The 23376-nt window shown below is 37.4% G+C and overlaps 1 protein-coding gene across 20 annotated transcripts in view; it reads right to left on the reverse strand.

Moving 5' to 3' along the window:
- SGMS1 (sphingomyelin synthase 1) overlaps positions 1 to 23376 on the reverse strand; it is a 485077-nt gene that overhangs the window by 145192 nt on the left and 316509 nt on the right. For 17 of the 20 annotated variants that reach the window (XM_077125326.1, XM_077125323.1, XM_077125311.1 and 14 more), the window contains one exon: positions 22163 to 22242. The gene's annotated coding sequence lies outside the window, so the exon portion shown is untranslated. The other 3 variants (XM_077125316.1, XM_077125327.1, XM_077125328.1) reach the window with 3 other exon arrangements.

Genomic DNA, 23376 nt, shown 5'->3' on the forward strand with positions numbered 1-23376 from the left:
CAGCCCCTTTTAACATGAAAAAGTTAGAATGGACTTAGCCCAAATATCCCTAAAGAGTGGGAGAAAGATCAAAGGTGATGGTGGAGATACACAGAGAAGATTGGGTTTAACAAATGAGTATTGAGAGCTGAATCATTATGCTTATATTTCTTTTAGCCTTTAGTACCTTAGAGCAGCAAGAAATAAAAATCTGAAGTTGTGGAACTGTAATCCTACCAAATTCTGAAATCTATTCTACAACCAACTGTTGCTATATACTTTGAAATTTATTGCTTTCATGTATATATGTTACTTAAAGAGAAAGAGGAGTACAACAGAAAAGATAGGATTTAACAAATGAGTAAGACTGCTGAACCACTATATTAATATTTCTGTTGGTCTTCAGTGTCTTGGAGCAGCTATAAGTAAGAATAAAAAATCGTGGAATTATAACCCATATCAAACTTTAAAATCTGTCCTGTAACTACTTGCTAAAATGTACATGGTAATTATATATATATATTTTACAATTTAAAAAAGTTAAAAAAAAAAAGAGGAAATATTGAGAGAAAAAAATTAGTGATCTAAGCCTGACAGTATACTAGCTGATTTATCTTCTATTTCAGTTGCCAGTGAATCAAGAGTGACTTTTCTTTCCAATCTTTCACTTTTCCCTCATTCTGGCCAAAGAGGTAAATCCCAGGAATTCCAAGAAGCTAGCACTCTTAAGAACTGGGTTAACTCTACACGTTTATTAGGACCCTACTGAACTCTCCCAAAAGATTCCTACCTGGATTCCCATATTCAGGTCATTTTGTCTCCCATTTACCCCTCTTGCATCTGATATTGCATTCTATCACCTTCCACACCCACTAAGGGAACTAACTGGCTCTCATCTTCATAATTTGATTGCCACAAATCACATGCACAACTGTAATGTTTTTAAAACATGAAAATAGAGCTTTCTATTAAAAAAAAATCTTCTGAACAATGCATTTCAGTGGATTTTGAACCAATTTGTTAAAAACATAGAAATGCATCCAATGTAGCATAGTCCCTGATCCGAGGGAAATTACAGTCATCTCAGGAGAGAAACACATTTACTGCAATTTGCTAAGTGATTTATTATATAATGTGTCAATGAAAACACAAGTCCAGAAACACTCCCACATTCCTTAAGGAAGAGGAAGCATTAGGTAAAGGTTCAAGGAAAAGATGCATTTAAGTTGAGACTTAAACCTTAAAAGATGAGTTAGGAATTCACTTATATACAAGAAGTGCTCAGCTCAAGAGATATCAACTGGGTCAGTCCTGAGCCTGTTTGCTCTCACCTATCCTTTGCCCTTTCCTGTTGCCGTGCTCTGTATTATCACAAGGAATTGACCCTGCTATATTCAACCAACGGAAGTCACTGGCAGAAGACTGGAGAGCACAAGGAATGGAGAAAGCCCCGCATCTCTGCTGACATCCCTGGGTCTCCTTTGTGGTTTCAGCTCCTATCTGCCCCTGAGCTCCGATACCAGTCTCTACCATTTGTTCATCCAGACTGGGATGGTAATGACTTCCTGGTTAATATTTAGATTTTTTCAATGTGCCCTATTTGGCTTCCTGCTATACCATATCACCACAGATCTAACTTCACTAAATTCCCTCAGTTGTAAATACAAGTGGCTTCCTTTTCCCTGCTTAGTCCCTGACTTATCAAATATAATAAAATGGCAGCAGATACATATGCTGAATATTCACTTGGCTCGTCTTGAAAGCTGTCAATGTCCTGCTAGGATCCAAAGTTTAGACTTGAGGAAACACAGTTTTCAATAATATACTTTCTTGTGGTCTAAAAGAGCCAAAGTCAAATGCCAGAAATGCTTTTTTGATTTATATATAAATTCCTTGAAAACAGACTGAATGTCTTAATATCCATTTTCTTTAAATCTGAAAATTTTCCCTCAATTTTACCTATATATGGAAAAATTCACTCAAAAATAAAGAGCTTTCGTATTTAGTTAGTGTCTAGCACAGCACTGTTCAGCAGAACTTTCGATGATGATGGCAGTACTCTGGATCAGCTCTGACCATTCCAAATGTGACTAGTACAATGAAGAAAATGAACTTTTTATTTTAATAAATTTAAATACCCACTAGAGGCTAGTGGCTACGGTATTAGATAGCAAAGATATAGCACATGGTCATCTCTTTTATGTGGCAAGAACTTCTGTTGTTTTTGTGGCGGCTGTGGGTCAAGGGGATGCGTGGGTATAAAGAAAAGCAATGTAGAACTGTTACACCTTTTATTCATTCTGTTCACAATTGTAAAACGTTGTTAACAATCTTCAGTCTACCTCCCCATCCTACTAACCTACTCACATGGACAAATAATTTATGCAATTTATTCCAATAACTTGGTTAATAAAATTCTCAGAGAAAGGGGACTGGAGGAAATTTGGGCAGTTGAGAAGGAGAGATATACAGTGAGGGCCCAGACACAGGAGGAGAAGCTCTGCTTGGAAAGAGGTGATGTTAGATTTCTTACTTTGTGTTTCCTACTCTTCAATAATCCTCTGATTCCCTAATGAACTCTCCCAGCCCATTTTTCATACTGTCTCCAAGAGGATTCCCCTAATGTATTACTGGGACAACATAGTTTTAAGATAATCTACTTCTATCTATCCTAGCACTGAAGAAACTATGCAAGAGAACTTTGTTCTGTACTGGTGACAACTAGTTTCTGGGCTTGTAATATTTAATCTCACATCTATGACCTTTACACAGACATAGCCAAAGTAAACACTAAGTTTCTAGATTCTTCTGGGAATTTTGCTCCAATAGAAGTAAATGCTAAGAATTTAAGGAGATGACTCTTCCAGCCACTACACTGACATTTAGCAAAAATTGTTCAACAGTACAAAACACTTATCATGAGTAGGTAACTTTAGGAAACTGTTTCAGTACATCAGTGGGAATATAGAAATATTAAAAAGATAGTCTTAAATGAGTAGAGTTCAAGTACTACAACTTCTGAAACCCAAACACCCAAAACACTATAGCCTATAATGGTGAGATATTAGTACACTTCATAAGTCTAAACAAAATCTTAGTAACCCAAAACCACACTAAATACTTCTATGAAATTTTGGCTATGAACTAATTTACCTGAGACTTCTGTAGTTGTTTGGTAATTTGTGCAATTGAAACGAGAATTATAAGATAAGCAAAATAGCAATTAGTTTACCTTGTAATTGTACCCACAACAATGTACTCTAGTTTGCTTTACCTGTGTTTATGTAAGTTAGAACAGAAAACATTTCCTGTGTGATTAAGTACTCAGGGACAACTCATTTTTCTTCTCAACATTTTCTAAATGGCCAAAAATATATATACTAGCATTATGATGGACATCAGTTCTTATGCTGCAACTCAAAGAGAAAAGGGCACTTGCAGTGATCATAAGCAATGCTCGGGAAGCCAGCTGGTCCTTGCAATACAACATCATCTTGGTGGATTTGCCACAGCCTAAGGCTGGCCCTTCATCTTGCAAACTCATAAATATTATGATCTGCCACTCAGGAAAGGAATCATGTTAACCAAGATCACAGTGATATAAAAGAAAAAAGGCAAAACTAATACATTATTTTGAGAAATAGAAACCATTGTGTAGACTGGATGCCAGTGCCTGCTGGTCTGTGTGTCTCTCAAAAGCATAACTACTTAAGGAGTCCAAATGTGAATCAGAAGAATGCATAACAGGCAAGGAACAAAAATAGGTTTTACAGCTTCCTGTGTGGCCTGACAGTGTACATTGTGAGAGAGTTAAGGCAGGCTTGGCAGTGTTCAGTGATCAGCACAAGACCATGCTTTAAGCCAGGTTGGAATCCAGACAGTCTGATTTCAAAGGTTGACAGACAGCCCCACCATAGGGATAAGACATATTCAGAGACACGTCAATCCTACACTGGGGTCAGGTTACCTTCTCTCAAAGACAGTACAAAAGACCTAAAGCCTCTCAAATTTGGTCCCCCAGCTTTCTTGAAATTTTGCTTCTCGAAATTCCCTTTCACTCCAAAACGTGAATACTTTTATCAAGCTGCAATTTTATCCTAGAAGCCACTTAGTCTCTTTTGTCCATCTTTGCTCTAATACATTCGTTATAGGCTCGTTTTATAGTTTCTCTTGAAGTTTAACCTTTTAACCAAGTTGGGGAAGGGATCTGCCTGTTGACCCCACATGTATAGCACATATACCACACTTATACTAGGAGCAATTCCACAGTGAAATGAAAGCTTTGGGAATGTTGGGGAAATGAAGGTGGGGGTCTCAAATAAAAACAAAACAAAATAAAAAACATACATCTCCATCAACACCCTATATTTAAATAATTAAAACAATGAATTAAACTCCAAGCTTAAACATTTTTTAAAAATACAAAGTAACGGCCCTATAACAGGGTAATGGGGCATTGTGCTGATTTGAAAGGAAGTATGCCCCCTAAGAAAAGCCATGTTTTGATATAAATCCCATTTCTAAAAGGTAGAATAATCCTTATTCAATACTGTATATTTGAAACTGTAATGAGATCATCTCCCTGGTTGATGTGATTTAGTTAAGAATGGTTGTTAAACTGGATTAGGGGATGACATGTCTCCACCCATTTGAGTGGGTCTTGATTAGTTTCTGAAGTCCTATAAAAGGAGAATGAGAGATTCAGAGAGAGCAGAGAATGCTGCAGCACCACGAAGCAGAGAGTCCACCAGCCAGCGACCTTTGGAGATGAAGAAGGAAAACGCCTCCCGGGGAGCTTCATGAAACAGGAAGCCAGGAGACAAAGCTAGCAGATGACACCGTATTCACCATGTGCCCTTCCAGCCAAGAGAGAAGCCCTGACTGTGTTCGCCATGTGCCATCTCACTTGAGAGAGAGAGCCTGAACTTCATCGGCCTTCTTGAACCAAGGTATCTTTCCCTGGATGCCTTTGATTGGACATTTCTATAGACTTGTTTTAATTGGGACATTTTCTCAGCCTTAGAACTGTAAACTTGCAACTTATTAAATTCCCCTTGTTAAAAGCCATTCCGTTTCTGGTATATTGCATTCCAGCAGCTAGCAAACTAGAACAGTCATATTGTTTCACTGAACCTTGACTTTCAAATGCCTTTGTTCCTTCTATGTATAGAATGTGTTTGGACCTTTGGGTGAGACCCTAGTTTCAAAATGAAGGGAAATCTATCTTTAAGTTTGTTGACTCAGCACAAGTCTAGAATTTTGGATTTTGGTGCCCAATATGCAGAATTTCACCCAAGTTGAGATCCAAGAGCCTTGAAAATATGTAATCAGCCTTAATAAACTTATAGCAGCTCATGGAATTTTCTAGTCTTATCCATATCTAAGATAACAAAGAGATAGAGATAGGGATGTATCTAAAGTAGAGATCGTCTATCAGACAGCAAGAATTGTGGTACTGGCACCATATAAAACTATATTTGCATATTATCTTTTTAATTTGTTATTCATCTGTCTTTTGACTTGGTTTGAATATCAAACTCTTCTCATCTGACCCCATAGAGGTATGAAGTTTTCTGCAACCAGTTCAGGATTCTCCATTAGAATTACTTACTTTCTTGCCAGTACTGCTTACCCAGCCACTAGGGGCAGCCTGAGACTATGAGTGTCTGGAATATTACCTTCTATTCTTGCGCAATCAGGAGAGTTAAGCAAGCTTGAAAGTTAGCTTAATGAAGGCCTCTAAGCACTAACAGGGCTTAGTTTGTGTTATAAATTTCTCAGAAGTGTATTTTAAAAATTTTTTCTTGATAAAACAACATACAAGCACATATATTCTTAACATAGAAACATTCCATACACGGGACAATCAATGGCTCACAATATCATCACATAGTTGTATATTCATCACTATGATCTTTTTTAGAACATTTGTATCATGCCAGAAAAATAAAAAGAAAAAAGAAAAATCTCATACACACCATACCCCTTACCCCTCCCTCTCACTGACCACTAGTATTTCCATCTATCCAATACAAATTTTTTTTTAAATTTTAACATTCGTTCCTCCATTATTTATTTATTTTTAATTCATATGTTCTACTCATCTGTCTATACCGCAGATAAAAGGAGCATCACACACAAGATTTTTGCAATCACACTGTCACACTGTGAAAGCTATATCATTTATACAATCATCTTCAAGAAACATGGCTACTGGAACATAACTCTACATTTTCAGGCAGTTTCCTCCAGCCTCTCTGTTATGCCTTAACTAAAAAGGTGATATCTATTTAATGCGTAAGAATAACCTCTAGGATAACCTCTTGACTCTGTTTGGAATCTCTCAGCCATTGATACTTTATTTTGTCTCATTTCTCTCTTTCCCCTTTTGGTTGAGAAGGTTTTCTCAATTCCTTGGTGCTGAGTCGCAGCTCATTCTAGGATTTCTGTCCCAGGTTGCCAGGAAGGTTCACATTCCTGGAAGTCATGTCCCACACAGAGAGGGGGAGGGGAGTGAGGTTGCTTGTTGTGTTGGCTGAGAGAGAGAGGACACATCTGAACAACAAAAGCGGGGTGGGGTGGGGTGGGGGTGACTCTTAGGCCTAATTTTAAGTAGGCTTAGCCTATTCTTTGCAGGGTTAAGTTTCATATGAACAAACCCCAAGATTGGGGGCTCAGCCTATTGCTTTGGTTGTCCCCACTGCTAGTGAGAATATCTGGAATTCTCCACCTGGGGAAGCTGAATTTTCCCCCTTTCTCACCACTTTCCCAAGGGGACTCTGCAAATACTTTTTTATTCAATGTTCAAATCCTTCTGGGATTTATTAAGGCACCACTGGACAAACCTACAAAATCTCATGCCTTACTCAAGGTTCCATGTACTTACAGTGTTCAATTAAGCTGTTCACATAAGTTATAACCAGAAATGCACTAGTCAAAATATAAATTTTGTACCAAATAAACATTTTTTGCTTTAGTCTCACACATAAATTAAAGCATAAACATACTCTTAATGCTACTTAGTGATATTGCTGAAGCAAAGATTTGTATTCCAATTGCACAAACAGTAACACAAATAGTAAACAGGTAAGCCAAGGTTTCTCAACCTCAGTACTATTGACATTTGGGACAGGATTACTCTTTGTCATGGGGGCTATTATCCTATGCATTTAGGATCTACAGCAGCATCCCTGCCTCTACCTACTAAATGCCAGTTAACACACCCCTCAACCCCAGTTGTGACCATCAAAAATGTGCACAGGCATTGCTAAATGTCTCCTGGGGGGTTAAACAGCACCTACTGTGAACCACTTAATTAAGCTAGTTGCCCGAGAACACACACATATGTGGTTAAAGATTATACTATTACCGGGAAAATGGCCTCCTAAATCCTCGTTAAATGGAGATTCCTCTTATAGTAACTTACAGCTCCTCAAAAGACAGCACTTGTTAGACTGGATGACATAAAGAACACTCAGAAGGTGACCAGTTTCATTTCACCATATTGATAATAATAATGAAGTCCTCTCAGCTTTCATTAAGGTAAACATCCTCAGTGTCTTCAACCACTGTTCCAGTAAGTTTCTAGACACTCTTCCAAACCTGATTACCCCATTCTGGATATGTGCTTTAAACACAAACCCAGTAATATGCCCAACACTGCCTCAAGCAGTGGCAGAGGCAGTGGCAGTTGTCCTAGAACTAAAAGCAATAGCAACAACAAAAAACTAACAGCATAAAACTTACAAAATGTCAGCCTCTGTATTAGGCACTTCACATGGATTAACCAATTTAATCCTTCAACACCTTCAACAGTCCTATGAATTTAGGCATTATTCTTACTTACATTTTAGAACGAAGAAACTGAAGCACAAAGAGCTCAAATAACTTGCCAAAGGTCTGGCTCCAGGGTCTCTGCTCTTAACCTCCATCTGCTGTGCTTCAAAGAACTGTGAGATATCACCTTTTTAATTCTAAATACCCTACAGGACTAATGGGAAAGCCTTATCCCCACCCCCACTCCCACCCCCAAATGTATCAGATGTCCTTGTCAAGGCTCACTGCTGGTACCCCGGCTCAAGTCTGACAACAGTCTACTAATGATCCGTCTTTAGGTACAAGAGGATACAAACCCACTTGTCCATATTGCTGTCCAAGTCGCATTTTTCCATCTTGAGTAGATGAACATACATATGCACTTTGTTAAATGTTTTGCTAAAGAAGACATGTCATACTACGTAAACATCCTCACATACCTGTTCAATAATCCTATCAAAAAAGAAAATGCCAATTGGAGATTAGTGATCTTTGGCAAACAAATGGCAGTTATTTATTATCATCACTTTTTTACTAAGTAATCCCCCCACCTTTTCGATTTACAATTCTGCTAGATGCCAACATAAGTTCTGAATCTTAAGTTTTCAGAATTTACATTTCCCCTTTTATGAAAATCAAATCTTCGGCACTCTTCTGTTTCTCCCAAACCAAGTGGTTTTATGATGACACTGGCATGTTCTTTCAGCATGAAAAGTGTCATCATAAAGTGATACTATTAATAACTTCATAATTCATAATCCTGGTTTTATTCATTTTGCAATTTTCCCATCAATGTCCTTTGCGACACAGTAGAACTCAAGAACTCAAGCCACTTAAAGCAGTTAGAATTTAGAGTGGTTTAAAGTAGACAGGGAGAACATCCTGGTTTTGCCCAGGAAGGTAGGCAAGGTGTTCCATGCCAAATAGTAGGGGTAATGAAATAGTGTGAGCAGTACCCTGTTCTGGAATAAAAGCTGTAATTCATGGTTTCTAACAAGTTGGCATTGTTCTCTTTTATGATAACATCCCAATAGATGATTCAGCCAATGGGATCTCTCAAAACTGGCTGCTCCTGGAGAGACACACAGAATTTCCCACCTCCAGCTAATAAGAAATATTTTAGCATTCACAGAATATGTCTTTCCTGACCTCACCATTCTTACACTAACCAAACTGCTAACATGAATTTTAAGACATTTCACATAGCATAAAATATTGCAGGTGTACACTCACACACAAAGGATTCAATTGTTGGAAATCCATGGATCCAGCTGGTTGGTTTTCCAATTAGAGAAAGTGTGAAGTTCACTTTCTAAGGAACAGGAAGACTATACATGACCTGAATTAAAAGGGCTTCAGAAAAAAGGAACAGAAAGTCACCAAAGTTTGGTGACTAGGAGGCATTTTCATGTATTATCAGGCTCATCCACAGTAGAGTTTGCTCAGTTAATATTTGAAGACCACAAGCTTCAAGAGTAAATACATCATTCCTTAAACTTTTATAGTTTAACACTGGGGCAATAAGAGACTTTTAAATCACTTTCAAGTCTGCTTTGAACCAAGAACTTCCTCTGGATCATTTCACACAGAAAAATCAATACTATTTTAGGAGCAATTGGAGCCACATGGGAAAAATAAAACAAACGCTAACTTCTAGTGTAAACTAAATTAACTAGCTGTGAAATTTTGAGCAAGTAAGGTAGCTCTGCTTATACTATTTCTTCAATTATAAAACAGAGTTGATAATTCTTCCCCCTCTTATCATTATTGTGAAAACTAAATGAAGTAATGCATGTAAAACATCTCAGTGCCTGGTAAAAGAAAGCCCTAAAATGTTAGGCTTTGTTACAACTATTAGATGAAACTCTCATAAAAATCCAAATTTAATTATCCCTTTAGGTTTTAGGCATCTCGAGAGTTTTAAGAGAGTATTTTTCCACTCTCACTACCTGAAGGGGCTATTCTAACCACTTAGGTGACTTAAGGTTATTTTTCCCAGTATCACTGAATGTTTCTCAAAAAAAAAAAAAAAAGGGGATACAAAGGTGTTACCTTTTACACAGAAGCAAATTAAACTCAAAGCAGCTGAGCTTAACAATTTAGTCCAGCTTGAAAACAGAAGCTCAAAAGATAACTAATTAAAATTCCTTCCAAATTAATTTACTTATTCCATTTAGAAGTGAATTCTTTCTAGAGGAAATCCCTTCATACACTCCAAATGCAAAGAAATCTACTCTCTTTTTATTTCTTTATTAACTCTATATGTTCAAAATGGCAGAAATGTAATGATACTATTAATAACTTCATAATTCATAATCCTGGTTTTATTCGTTTTGCAATTTTCCTATCAATGTCCTTTGTGACACAGTAGTAATCACGAGTTTCTGCTTTTCCTGTCCCCTGCCTCCCCACCCTCTTGCTATGTGCACCATACTAACTTCTATGCTGGTGTTGACTAATTTCTTACATAGAAGAGATTTCTCAAGAACTTCACTGAGTTTATTTCTACATAAATTTAGGGTTAAGAGTAGAATAGTAATTATTTGTAGCATTCAGGGAAAAGAACTTAAATCTGATTTCCATTTTGGCACAACTTAATAGCAAACATAAAGCAGAGAAATTGGGGGAGGGGGCAGGGGAGGAAAAGGCAAGTATCATGCATTCTCCCCCCTATATTTATTTCTACAAGTTCCACAACAGCAATTACCTGACCACATTAAATAGAAGGCAGGGCTATGGAGTAAACATATTTACTCCAAAACACGGAAGCACATGCTTTCTTTTGGCATTGAGCAGAGATCTCACTTACCATCTCCAAATCAACCCAAGGAAAGGGTTCTCTGAAGGATGGTTCCCGAAAGCTTGGTAACCAAACTGTAAATATAATCCCACTCCCTCAAAAACTTACACTAGGAAAGTCTGATAATACCAAACTGAAACCACTCCCTGATCCTTGATTCTCAAACCACAGCAGTTAGCGTCACACACTGAAGAGCATTTGTTGATCCAGTCTATTTACAACCAGACCCACCGTTTCAGTAACTGCACTGAGTTTACTCGGTTGTCTTGACTATTGCTGGTCATTAAAGCAGGATCCATTAAAAACGACGATTCTCTTTACTTCGCCGTAGGAAATGGAATTGCTGCTATATTGTGTTTTCTAGAAGGCAACAAGGTATGGTTGTTTCTTTCCTATTTCGATCAGGTCCCACCCTCTGTGAGTGCTACAACTTCTCCCCCAGATACAGTTTTAATCATCCAAGCAAGATCAACACTCACGGCCTCTCCTTCCTGGAGGCAAAAAAGTTCCTGGACACCACGGTCTGTGCGCGGCCCCAGCGCGCTCCGCTCCAGCGGCATGTTGCCTGTCCAAGCGCCCCAAAGGCAAACGCGATAAGCGGCGGTCCCTGGCCAGCCGGGTCGACTTGCTGAAACGGCGGCGCTGGAGAGCCCGGCGAACCGGGCGGCCAGCGGCGCGTGGAATATCTCCCGGGGGACAGCTGGGAGCAGAGACGCTGGAGTCCAACCCCAAAGCCTCCAGCAGAGAGGTCGGCGGGTGTGGCCAGGCAGCAGAGGTTTTTTGGAATGCAGGGTGTGGTCCTCTTCCAGGGCAAAAAAGAAATGAGTCAGCCCGTTCAATCTTAACCAATAAGCATGTGCTCTGTCGTTTAAGGCGGAACTTTCCTTTCTTGATTTATATCAGACTTAGACGCCTTTTACAGTCTTTTTTTTTTTTTAAAGCCTTTTATAACTTCAGTGCAACTTCTGTAAAACGGTAGGTTGCCTTTTTCAAACTTAAGAAATAAAGGTTAATCTTGTTATGATAAATAGGTACTTGTGATTATACGTTAATTTTCATTATAAGCTTAGTAAGATCTTCAGGGAGAGAGGGTTCCTGGCTGTAAAGTATAAGATGTGGCATCAAAGCAGATCCCGATCTGACCTCTGACACTATTATCTTGAGGAAGTTAATTAGCTCCAATAAGGGGAATAAATGCCCACCTAATAGAGTCTGCCAGCCAAATTACATGTAATACATACAAAGCATGTAGCACACTGCTTGACACAGAGTAGGCACTTAAAAAATGCTAAGTCTTGTCTCTCTGTCCTGAATTGGAATCCCCCAAATTGTAGACAAAGTGGTAAATTATTTTTTTATTATTCTTTTCTATGTTAAAGCATTCAAATTATTTTAGAGCTGAAAGAGTTCTTTAGTATTGCCTGGTCTAAGTCTCTTATTTAAGTGGTGAAAAAACTTGGAGGTTTTGGTTTAGGATTCTTGGATTTGACATCTTATTTATACCATAGAAATTTTATTAATATAAAAAAGTTTAAAATTGGAATGATTTAGTGTAAGCTATAATTAAACCAACCTTTAAAAAAAGTGAGAGTGATTTTGGAAAATCTATTATCCATTCTATCTGGATGATCTGCCCTAAACACCATTTTGGAATAAAAATATTTAAAAGGAACTTTTGGGAATTGACAAATTACTGGAGACTATAGAACTGCTAGGTCCTGTGGCTTGCCCTGTTAAAAAGCAAGTTGAGTGTTAGTGAGGGCAGAGAGTTTCTACAGGGGAAGAAGTTTAAAAAAAAAAAAAAGTTATAAATTAACTTTCTTGGCTTCTGAAAAGATCTGTGTTTATCTTCCTCATGTATTTTCAGATCCAGGCATTCATTGCCCAAGATTTCTCTGAAATAGTCAATGATAAAATCTAAAGTGAAATCAACAGCTCTCTGAAAAAAAAAGTTGTCTTTTTCTCCAAAGCAGCATCCAGTACTACACCAGGAATGAAGAGATTCTTATCCTACTAATCCCAGCTCTACCAATAAGTGAACTGGTGTGTGGGTCTAGATTAACTGCTTCATCTCTCTGATTATCTCTTACAGGTCTTCATGTTGGAATACCAATTTATGTCAAAAAGGGCAGGAGTAGGATGGGCCTATAACTCAACATTTATTCTCAGCACCAGGTACTCAAGGCATGAAGTTGGGCCCATCTCCTAGTCAATAAGGCTGATAAAACTCTGTTGACCCTTGTATACTTCATAAAAGAACTTTATTCTCCTAGACATTTGAATTAAGCTAAGTGAGCCCCTTTCCTCTTTCTTGACAATTTACTATCAACAGGTGTGATGCAGGCTTACTAGATTCTTTCACATCCATACCTATTTTCCATTCTTGGTTGAAGCACGTACCCCTCATGCCCAAGATCACTAAGGATGAGTACCTCCTGCCTGCTGTTTCAACTGCCAGGCCCATCCTTCAAGGCCTTTTACATAATAAATGTCAAAGTTCAGCATGCCATCATATTGTAAACTCAATCGATTAAATCACTGTTATAATAGAGATTAAATGGAAAACATTTCACTTTACAGGCAACTTTGAGCAAATATTCATGCAAATTAATACATATTTTTAAGTGCACTGATTTTCCATTTGCAGAACTACTACAACCAATTATACTGGGCAAATGGATAATACCTTGGCTGTCTCACCAAGGTGTGCAACTCTTTTCTATGAGAAGACTACATTAAATCTATATGTATATGGGCAACTCAATAAAGGCTTGCATAGGAGAATCACCAGAAGTAGAATTTTCTTTTATTATCAGCATTCTAATCTAATGTGGTAGACTGAAAAAAAATATATGTTTTTTTAAATTTTTTAATTTTTTTAAAGTACCAATAAACACCGAACAAAGGCAAACATTCTTATTTTGATCATTCCGTTCTACATATATAATCAGTAATTCACAATATCATCACATAGTTGCATATTCATCTTCTATATATATGTTCTTAACCCATTCTTGTGGGTGTGAAGCAATATAAATAAGACTTTTTGAAGACGTTATTTTTAGTTAAGGTGTAGTCAACTGAATCGGGTTAGGCTTTAATCGGATAACTGGATATCTTTATATGCAGAATGAAATAAATAGATAAATATACATACACACACACACACACACATACATATATATATGCACCAGCCATGGAAGAAGCCAGAAGTCAATGGAACCAGAAGGTGAAAAGATAAGACATCACCATGCACAATGCCATGTGACAGAAAAGCCAAAGACCAAGTATTTCCAGCACCCTCACCTCTATTTTGGACCTCTTCTAGGCTCAAAACCATGAACCAATAAATTCCTATTGTTTAAAAGTTACAAATACCCATTGTATGGTGTCTGCTTTAGCAGCTGGGAAATTAAGTTAATTTCAAATTCCAGATCTTGAAATAGTTAAGTTTAAAACATTGAATTGGACCTTATAACACTTTAATCTGATAAATATAGCTGTGTATATATAGCAGACATATATAAATACATTGAGAAACATTGGGGGGGCAGCACACATAAGAGATAGATAATTTAGTTTGTTTCTACTGTCTAGGATCTAGTCAAGCTTAAAGTTCACAGAGCAGGTCCTCTGTTTAGGGAAAAGGAGGGCTTCATTAATATGTTTAGGCATAATCATAACTCAAAGCTCTTAAAAGATGTTTCCAATAATCCTTATGCTTCATTCAAGAGGGAACCTATTACCAATGTGGTCAGGGCATCCTAACAATAGGAAAAGGATAACTGTTTCTAGGATGCCTTTGTGGCCTAAAATTAAAATGCCAAGTACAAGTATACTCATTATACAGTTACCAAAAAAAAAAGTGTAATAGCCCACGAGCTCAATTCTAACGGTGTTAAGAGTCTTTCAAAAGTTGGCCTCCACCTCTCCCAATGAAAAAGTTCTCTGCCAAATAACCAAACTGGCTTCCTCTTACTACCTCCACCTCCAGAACCACACCAGGCCCTCTGTCTGATGACCTTCCCTCAAGCTTTTTAACTACTTACCCCTTCCAAACACCTTTCTCCTATACTCTATTCATTAGCCAAGCCTTAGGGATCATGCCCCTCTTCCAAATGCCCACAGACCTTACTCTTACATTATTTCATAAAACAACTTACAATGCCTTAAGTGTCTTCCTTCTTTTTGAGGTCTATTACCTTGCTCTCTCACTTTATGACAAAAATTCCTCTGAGGCAGAGATTGTGTTTCAGCAGCCCCCCAGAGGCCTAGCAGATCTGAATAAATAGTCATTGTTGTTGATACAATGATGTTTAAATTATATAACCACCACAAAGGAGAAAAGAAAGCTTCCTTTTGACTGCTGACACATCAAGAATAAACAAATATTATAGCTGTTCAAACCAGTTGGCAAGCAGAACCCAAGTGGGAAAAGCATTTCTTTGCTCTTTACATATTTCAACAATACAGAATGCCACCAAGAAAGTATATCTAATACTTACTAAAGGGAAGAGGAGTTTATAAAAGAGTGCCATTACATAAAATCTCAGTTCCCCAAACATTAACCTACTGAAAAGAACAGAAGCAACATGTCATTTTATCCTCCCTTTCAAGGAAGGAATACATATGTACATATATTGAACTATTTTGTCCAAGTACCAATTCTTTCTTAAATATAAACATCTCTCAATGTACATGTTACATCCACAAAGAAAGACTTACCTGGTTTACCTACAAGTGCTCCTAACCATAAATGTAGCAAAGGACAGTTCTTCAAGGCAACTCATAACTACTATAAACACCATAGGTAAACATTTATTTATATGATTTAAAATGAAAAGTTATATGACATTTGCATTAAAGCAAGTTTCTGTCAAGATTCATTACCCTCACCCAGACATACAAACACAATAACCACACACACACAGTCATTAGTATCCTTTGAATAGTGTTATTATGTTTCTGCTTTTGTGAGAGACAAGAATAAACACAACCATTGTTCTCAGAAATCTAATAATAAATCAGCTGTCCCACTATACAGTGAAATATATTATTATAATTGCCCATGACAAAGACACTTACTTCCTAATAAATATTCCCAGTGTAAACAACAAAATGAATTGGTGCTCGGCGGGCCGCGGTGGCTCAGCGGGCAAGAGTGCTTGCCTGCCATGCCGGAGGACCCCGGTTCGATTCCCGGCCCCAGCCCATGTAAAAAACAAACAAACAAACAAAATATAATAAAACAAGAAAATGTTTAAAGATGTTTCCCTTTCTTCCTCCCTTCCTTCCTTCCATCCTTCTCTGTCTTTCCTTCCCTTCCTCCCTCTCTCTTAAAAAAAAAAAAAAAAAAAAAAAAATGAATTGGTGCTTTTTAGCTTGCAGGAAAAGAAATGGTATTTGAAGCAGCATAGGCAAAGCAAGGTGGGAGATACTGCCTCTAACCCAGCAACAACAGAAAGACCAACTCAGAAGGAATTTCATCAGGACAAAATTGCCATTTCTTGTCTTTGGTCTCCCTTCCTCAAGTCTGCTCCTTCTACTTAACTCCCAGCTCTGCCACTAAGAAGGACTACTCCACTTCCCATGGTTGCAATTGTTAAAATTCTCAAGAAAGACTCACACTGGTCCTGCCTGGAATCGTACACCTACCCTAGTGGCCAGGGTACCATGACTGGCCTATACTAGAACCACCTAGTTAGCTTGGTAGAAAGATCAGTAAGTTCTCCAGAAAAAGGGAGCCCTGCTTCCCAGAAGGGGAAAAAGGGTACATTTGTCTGCCCAGAAAACATCACCACCTATTAAAAACTTATATTTTGTTTCTAATGCAACAGCTTATCCAACAGTCCTCAACATGGTAATAAATTACATTCTAAAAATTAACTTCTATAGTCTCAAGTAAATAGCACTTGAAATATATTTCATAGAGACAAAATGTTACCAATACAAGTTGGCTTCTCTGGCTAGCATTGAAAACCTATTTATCACATGATTTATCTGAAGTATAATAATATTTCTAATAACATTATTTATATTTATAACATTATTTCTATAGGAAAATGTATTTGAAATCCCAACTAAAAAAAGAAACTCATGTTCAATTTAATTCAAATATTTACTGAGTATCTTGTAATGATAGTGACTTTCATTTCGCAGACATTATCTTAACACTTCTAATACACCAAAGCAAGTCAGGCGCTGTGTTAGTTAGATTCAGTTGTCAACTTGGCCAGGTGAGCATACCTAATCTTGTTGCTGCGGACATAAGCCAACGGTACGTGAACCTCATCTGTTGCCAATTACATCTGCAGTCGGCTAGGAGGCGTGTCTGCTGCAATGAGTGACGTTTGACTTAATTGGCTGGTGCTTAAATGAGAGATTGCAACGTAGCACAGCCTAGCAGCTTGGCATTCCTCATCTCAGCACTTTTGCAGCTCAGCCCGGGCCCTTGGAGATGGAGAAAGAAATCACCCCGGGGAAAGTTGTTGGAACCCAGGGGCCTGGAGAGAAGACCAACAGAGACCATCCTGTGCCTTCCACGTAAGAAAGAACCTCAGTGGAAAGTTAGCTGCCTTTCCTCTGAAGAACCAACAAAATAAATTCCCTTTTATTAAAAGCCAATCCATCTCTGGTGTGTTGCATTCCGGCAGCTAGCAAACTAGAACAGGCACTAACAACTCCACTGATCCCATGAAGAACGTGGGAGTCAAGATGATGATAGGCCCAGGGTCAACTGTTGAGAAAAGTAAAGTCAGCTTTGAAACCATGCATGTTTAGCCCCAGGGATGGAACTATTATATCTAATACCCAGGTGTATCTACAAATGAGGAGAATGATCACTAATAAATGAGACTGTAGATATCCACATTTCTCTGTAGAGTACAGAAGGGATTAGTGGGCAGTCACAGTCAGCCAGACTTTAACTTGCTAGGTCATCTTTAGAGACGTTACTTCTCTACAGCTGAAAAGAAGAAACTATTTCTCTGAGTAAGCCTTAAATGATATTGATGTTTGTATGACTATGAAGATCATCTGTAAGGGTTTACAAATAGTATCTTCAGAAAAAAAAATTTTTCCCTGTTGAAAAAAGAGGGCACTACCTATATTATTAGTTTAAGGTGTCGGAGAAGAAAAACATAAAAAAATCCAATTGACACTAATGTAACAGTTCAATATAAAGGCAATGGATGAATGTAGCAGTGCTAACAGTTAACAGTGTTTCACACCTTTAAATACTTTTATTGGTTTTGCAATATTTGACACATACAAGAGAATATATTTAACCTATTTAACTAAGGAAACATAATATTAAAATCAACACCCATGAACCCACCATTCAACCTAAAAATAGACCATTACCAATAAGCTTAGTCAGCTCTCTTGAGTGCTACTTCTCCTGTCTCACTGAGAATGATACCCATTTCTTCTCATGCATCTAAAAAAAAAAGCTGAAAAGCCACTGGTCCAGGATGTGATATGAAAAATAAATTAACTTCATGCCTTTTGGAATCAAAGCGGAGAGGCAATCAGAAAAACTGGAGAGAAAATAATTGAATTCAATCATGAAGAAAGGTAACAGCTAAATTGTACATCATTTTAACAAAGAAACTATAAGGAAGACAGACTTATAAGAGCTTTTGGTTTCATTCCATGGTCCAAAGCCAGGACTAGTAATTGGAAATGTGACAGTAAGTTAGATCTCCTTGAGACCTGACAGAACACTAGACATGTGACCTGAAACTATGAGAAGTCAACTCCAAATTATTTCAAATTGAGATAAGCAAATATAAAGTCCGGACAAACTGGTTCTCTCATGCCAGAGGCTTAAGCAAACACTTAAAGACATCTAAAAAGTAAAAGAACCTCCCCAACTACAACAATGAACATACATCACAGAAAAGAGAACCAGTAACTTGAGGGGGGAAAAAAGAATGAAATTAAAGAAAACTAATGTATTAAGGGCTTAATTTTGTTGTAATAGTGTGTTAAGCAATTTATGGTAATTGTGGTAGTATGAAGCTGTTTGTACTCCAGAAAAGCTCATGTTATTTTAATCCATTCCTGTGGGTGGAGATCTACTGTGGGTAGGACCCTTTGATTAGGTTATTTCAGTTGAGATGTGATCACCTCATTTAAGGAGTACTTTATAAGAGGATAAAGAATACACAGAAAACAAACAGAAACAGTTAAAGAAACTAAGAGACCCAGAAAAGCTGAGAGACAAGGACACACACAGAAGCTTAGAAAGGAAGCCGTTAAAGCCAGAAGTGGAAGGCAATGTAATCCAGGAGAGAAGGACCAGCAGACATTGCCATGTGTACACAATGTCCATGTGACAAAGGAACTGAGGATCATTAGTAGCTGGTCTTCGGGGAAAAGATATGTATTGTTAATGCCTTAATTTGGACATTTTTCCCAGCCTTAGAACTGTAAAATTGTAGGCTAATAAATCCCCACTGTAAAAGCCAACCCACTGCTGGTATACTGCATTTCATCAGTTTTAGCAAACCAAAACAGAATAAAAAATTTTTTGAGATATTTATTTGTGAAATTAAAGAGCTTACTTCACAATTCAAGAGTTATGTATGTCTGATTCTGCTACCAGGGAAAGCACATACACGTCAAGCAACTAGCGAGCGAATCAGGACAAGCTACAAATTGAGAATATGGGAATCTAAAATGCAGCACAAATAAAATAAGTCAGTATATATGTGACAAGGAAGAGAGGGAAAAGAGAAGATATGACTAATTAAGGGAAAACAATAACACACAGAGCATTTTAAGGGCAGCATACAAAAAAGTTGGTATACCTCAATGAACACAGTTTACCAATTACCAAAGTGGTATTCTTCTTTACTGACCAATATGATTTGCCTTTTTATTTTTTTTAAACAGCTACTTGGATCCACAGCATCTGGCCAGACTCCACATTCTAGGATTCCTGAAACTGGGTGTAAGGTTTGGATTGTTTACTTTAAATCTTCAGAAATCCTGACCTTTACCCAGTACATGTTATATAGATATCTGAGGAAAGATAAAGGCTCATCTTCAGTCCCCCAAAGATCTTATTTATATGCCGTGTTTGAATTGATTACTTCTGATGATTTCTGCTAATTATTACTTCCATGTTTGCTTCTGAAGTTACCAAAGACAAACTTACTCAACTTAAGTCACTTGTCAATATTTTGTAATCAGAAGAAAGTGTCTAAGATTTCTAATCATGACTTCCGATTGAAATGGACAAGAATTATTTTTGCAATAAACCACATCCATCTCTGACTCAATAAGAACCATATTTTACCTTGTTTTTTCCAGAGGAAATAACAGAAATAACTGTTTTTAAATTATGTAAGCCTGATTCTGCTACCAGGGAACTGACAGAAACAAATGCTTTGAAATATTCAATGCATTTTGTAAGGTTCAATAAAGAAATGCTTTGAGAAGTAGGTCAATGAGATTTTATAATAAAAACAATCACAACAATCTTAGCTATTACTTAGCATTTTAGGCTTCAATTATTCCCTTTAAACGGCAAGTTAGAAAATTGAAGAAGCTGTTTCTAGAAGAAACATTGCGATATCTGATTCAATTTCCTTTCTTTCTTCCATTTTACTCTTTAAAATTTTAATCAAGCCAGTATGGATTTTAAATTGACCAGATTTTTTTCTCCCCTGGAGGCAATTCACTTTCATTAACACTTCATTTTATAAGCAAAAGCAAATCCACGTGAACTGTTCATTTAGAAGAAATCTAAGTAACTTGCCCCTGCAGTGTGACTAGCTGAAGGAACTCAAAGTAGATGGAACACAGGGAGGGGAGAAAAGGAAGTTCCCTAGGGAGTGAACAGCCCCCTATCTCTAAGCATATCACTAAATAAAATCAGAGAAGGCAAACAGTAGGCAAAGAATGGCAGGGATCAGTTACAAAGCTGAGTTAACAAGTCCTAAATTTCTGTCACAATCTTAAATAACTAGGTATAAATTCTATAGTGATCTCAGCACTTAGCTTGAATTCCACAAGTTATATAAGCATTAGAACATGGATTACCAAGTACTGATTCAAAATCAAACCTTCCGTTTATTAAGCAAACCAAATGCTTACCACCAGGGCTGAGGCAGCTAACTGAGAAACTGTGGTTTAGAAAGGTGTCCTCAGCAGGAAACTGGCAATCAGTGGTAGGCTGGAGCCAAACTCATAACTGCTCACTAGAGCTGATTATTAGATTGTTAAATTCTCAGAAGTTTTACAAGTTAGTTGTCAAACACAATTATCATTAAAAATTAAATTATTAAATAAACTTACAATTAAAATAAATTATGTAAAAAACAAAGGTAATAAATACTGAAAACTCATGATTTCCTAATTCTTGTTGCAATTTTCTAGGCTTTTGATATAATTATTTACATCTATTATATTTGTATGGTAAAAAACTATATAATGGGATGCCAGAGACCTGGGTTCAATTCCTGGTGCCTGCCCATATTAAAAAAAAAACAAAAAAACTAGATAATGGGGTATTACTGCATGTCATCCCAACTTTGTGCTCAGTAGCATTTCATTGGTAGCTTGAAATTGGCCATGGTGGGTGTTTTTACACCACAGAAATCTGCAAACTTTACACCCTCTCCTCCTATCAGGGCCACACTGTTAATACTGGATTGCCCCTCACTACCTACAGTGTGAACCTGCCCCCTACTCCCCATTCCCCACTGCTTGACAGAAGCTTAAGGATTTCAAGCTGGCCAATTCCTGAAGTCAAAATAAAGGCTTGTAATTATAAATCATAACACAAACATAAAGAGATTAACTACATTAATTGTGCCCTTACTATGTACCAGTTACAGCACTTATACTATCCACATAGTTTTTCATTTCATGAAAGCTATCATCTCCAATATACAGATGAGTCAACTGAGAAGGTCAGTAATTACTAAAAAGCACAGAACAAAAGTCAGGCCTAGGACTGCCTGACTCAAAAATATGTAATCTTTCCACTCAGCTACCCTATATACTAACATTATCTTTATCATAATGAAACCACAATCAACCACATATAACTGTTGGATGAGGGAACATTAATGGCCTGTAAAGTAATAAAAATGACATATGAAGTAGAATATGGAAAAAGTATAGACAATTCTATTTTGCTAATATTCACCAAGTTTATTCATATTCATCTATAAAATATACTTACCAAAGTATTCCACTGAAAAATGAGGCGTAAAAAACCACTGGGACCAAGAATATCTGTACTTGAGAAGGGCTACTCCAAGTTTAATTTAAAAGTAGGCCTTATGTGAGGGCTCCTCTTTTAATTCCTTAAATACTTCTCCTTTAAAGAACAAACTGATGTCTCCTATTTAAAATGATACACTTGCCCAAGAAAGATGCAAAAACAAAAAAGTCTCAAATGTGAACACCAATTTTCTGAAGTGTTTGGATATTTATTAAAAAAATTTTTTTCTCTCTTTTTGAACTATTTGAATGGTTTCGCTGTGGTTGCTTAAAGAAAATTTACCCAGCAGTAAACAAAAGTCCAAAAGTGTTAACAAAAAAAATACTTACTGTTTATTTTTTAAAATTCTTATCATCTTGACTTCCTATAAGATACCACCTTCTCCCATGTTCCAGTAAATTCCCTTCACCTGTCATGAGGAAAAATAAAACAGTTAGTTATCTTTTCCAGTGTGTTAGATTTTTCCTTTCTTCACATACCAAACACAAAAACAAAAAGGAAGAAGAGAACAATAACACAGATCACCCCAGAAAAATAATTTGTAATCTGAAGTATATCCACCATTGGGGAATGTGGTGGAAAATGCCCTTAAAATGCCCACTCATATTTTCAGGAAGAGATTTTTACTCTATTTCCTAGAAGACCACAGCATTAGTGAAATCTACTTTCCCTCTGTATTGCTCCCCACAACCCCCTTCTTACTTCTCAAAAGTGACTGACTGATTTACCTGGTAGGACTGGAGGAAATACTCTTAGGGCTGGTCACTGCACAGGACTAGGCAACAAGCACCTCCCTCCAGTTATCTTATACCTGGAACCAGATCATTTCCACTCAATATGCAGAACAATGGATGCTGCTTCTGGGAGAGCCACCTTCTCCCCAGATGTTACTGTATGAATAAAAATTAGGGTTGCTAGGGTTGAATCCATGTTTTAATTTCAGATAAAGAGGGAAGTTGACACTTCTGAGTTCTCTGATCCTGCTTTATCAGTAATTAAGCTACTATCTATGCTGATTCCTATTTGATCTTTGCTCTATGTTTCAGTTTGGCTAAAGCTGCCAGAATACAAAATACCAGAAATGCATTGGCTTTTATAAAGGGGACTTATTAAGTTACAAGTTACAACTGTAAGGCCTTGAAAATGTCCAAATTAAAGCATCACAAGAGGAAAACTTCACTCAAGAAAGGCTGATCACATCTGGGGAAGGCACGATAATGCCTGTTGTCCTTCTCTCCTAGCTTCTGGTTCAAAGGGGTCTCTCAGCTCCTGTTTTCAGTAGCAGTCTCTCTAGCTTCTTCTGGGTTTCATATCTTAGTTTAGCATCTCCAAGCATCTGCATCTGATTTCATCTCTCTGCTCTCTATGTTGGCTCAGAGCGCTTTCTCTCTCTGAGAGCTCTTTTAAGGTCTCCAGTAAACTAATTAAGACCCACCTTGAACAGGCGGGGTCTCAGCTCTCTGGAAACAACCTAATCAAAAGGTCCGATGTACAACAGGTAAGCCCCACAAGACTGGATTAAAAGAACATGCTTAGGACCCAC

This window comes from Tamandua tetradactyla, chromosome 13 (assembly GCF_023851605.1).
Source record: "Tamandua tetradactyla isolate mTamTet1 chromosome 13, mTamTet1.pri, whole genome shotgun sequence".
In the NCBI taxonomy this organism is placed as follows: domain Eukaryota; kingdom Metazoa; phylum Chordata; class Mammalia; order Pilosa; family Myrmecophagidae; genus Tamandua; species Tamandua tetradactyla.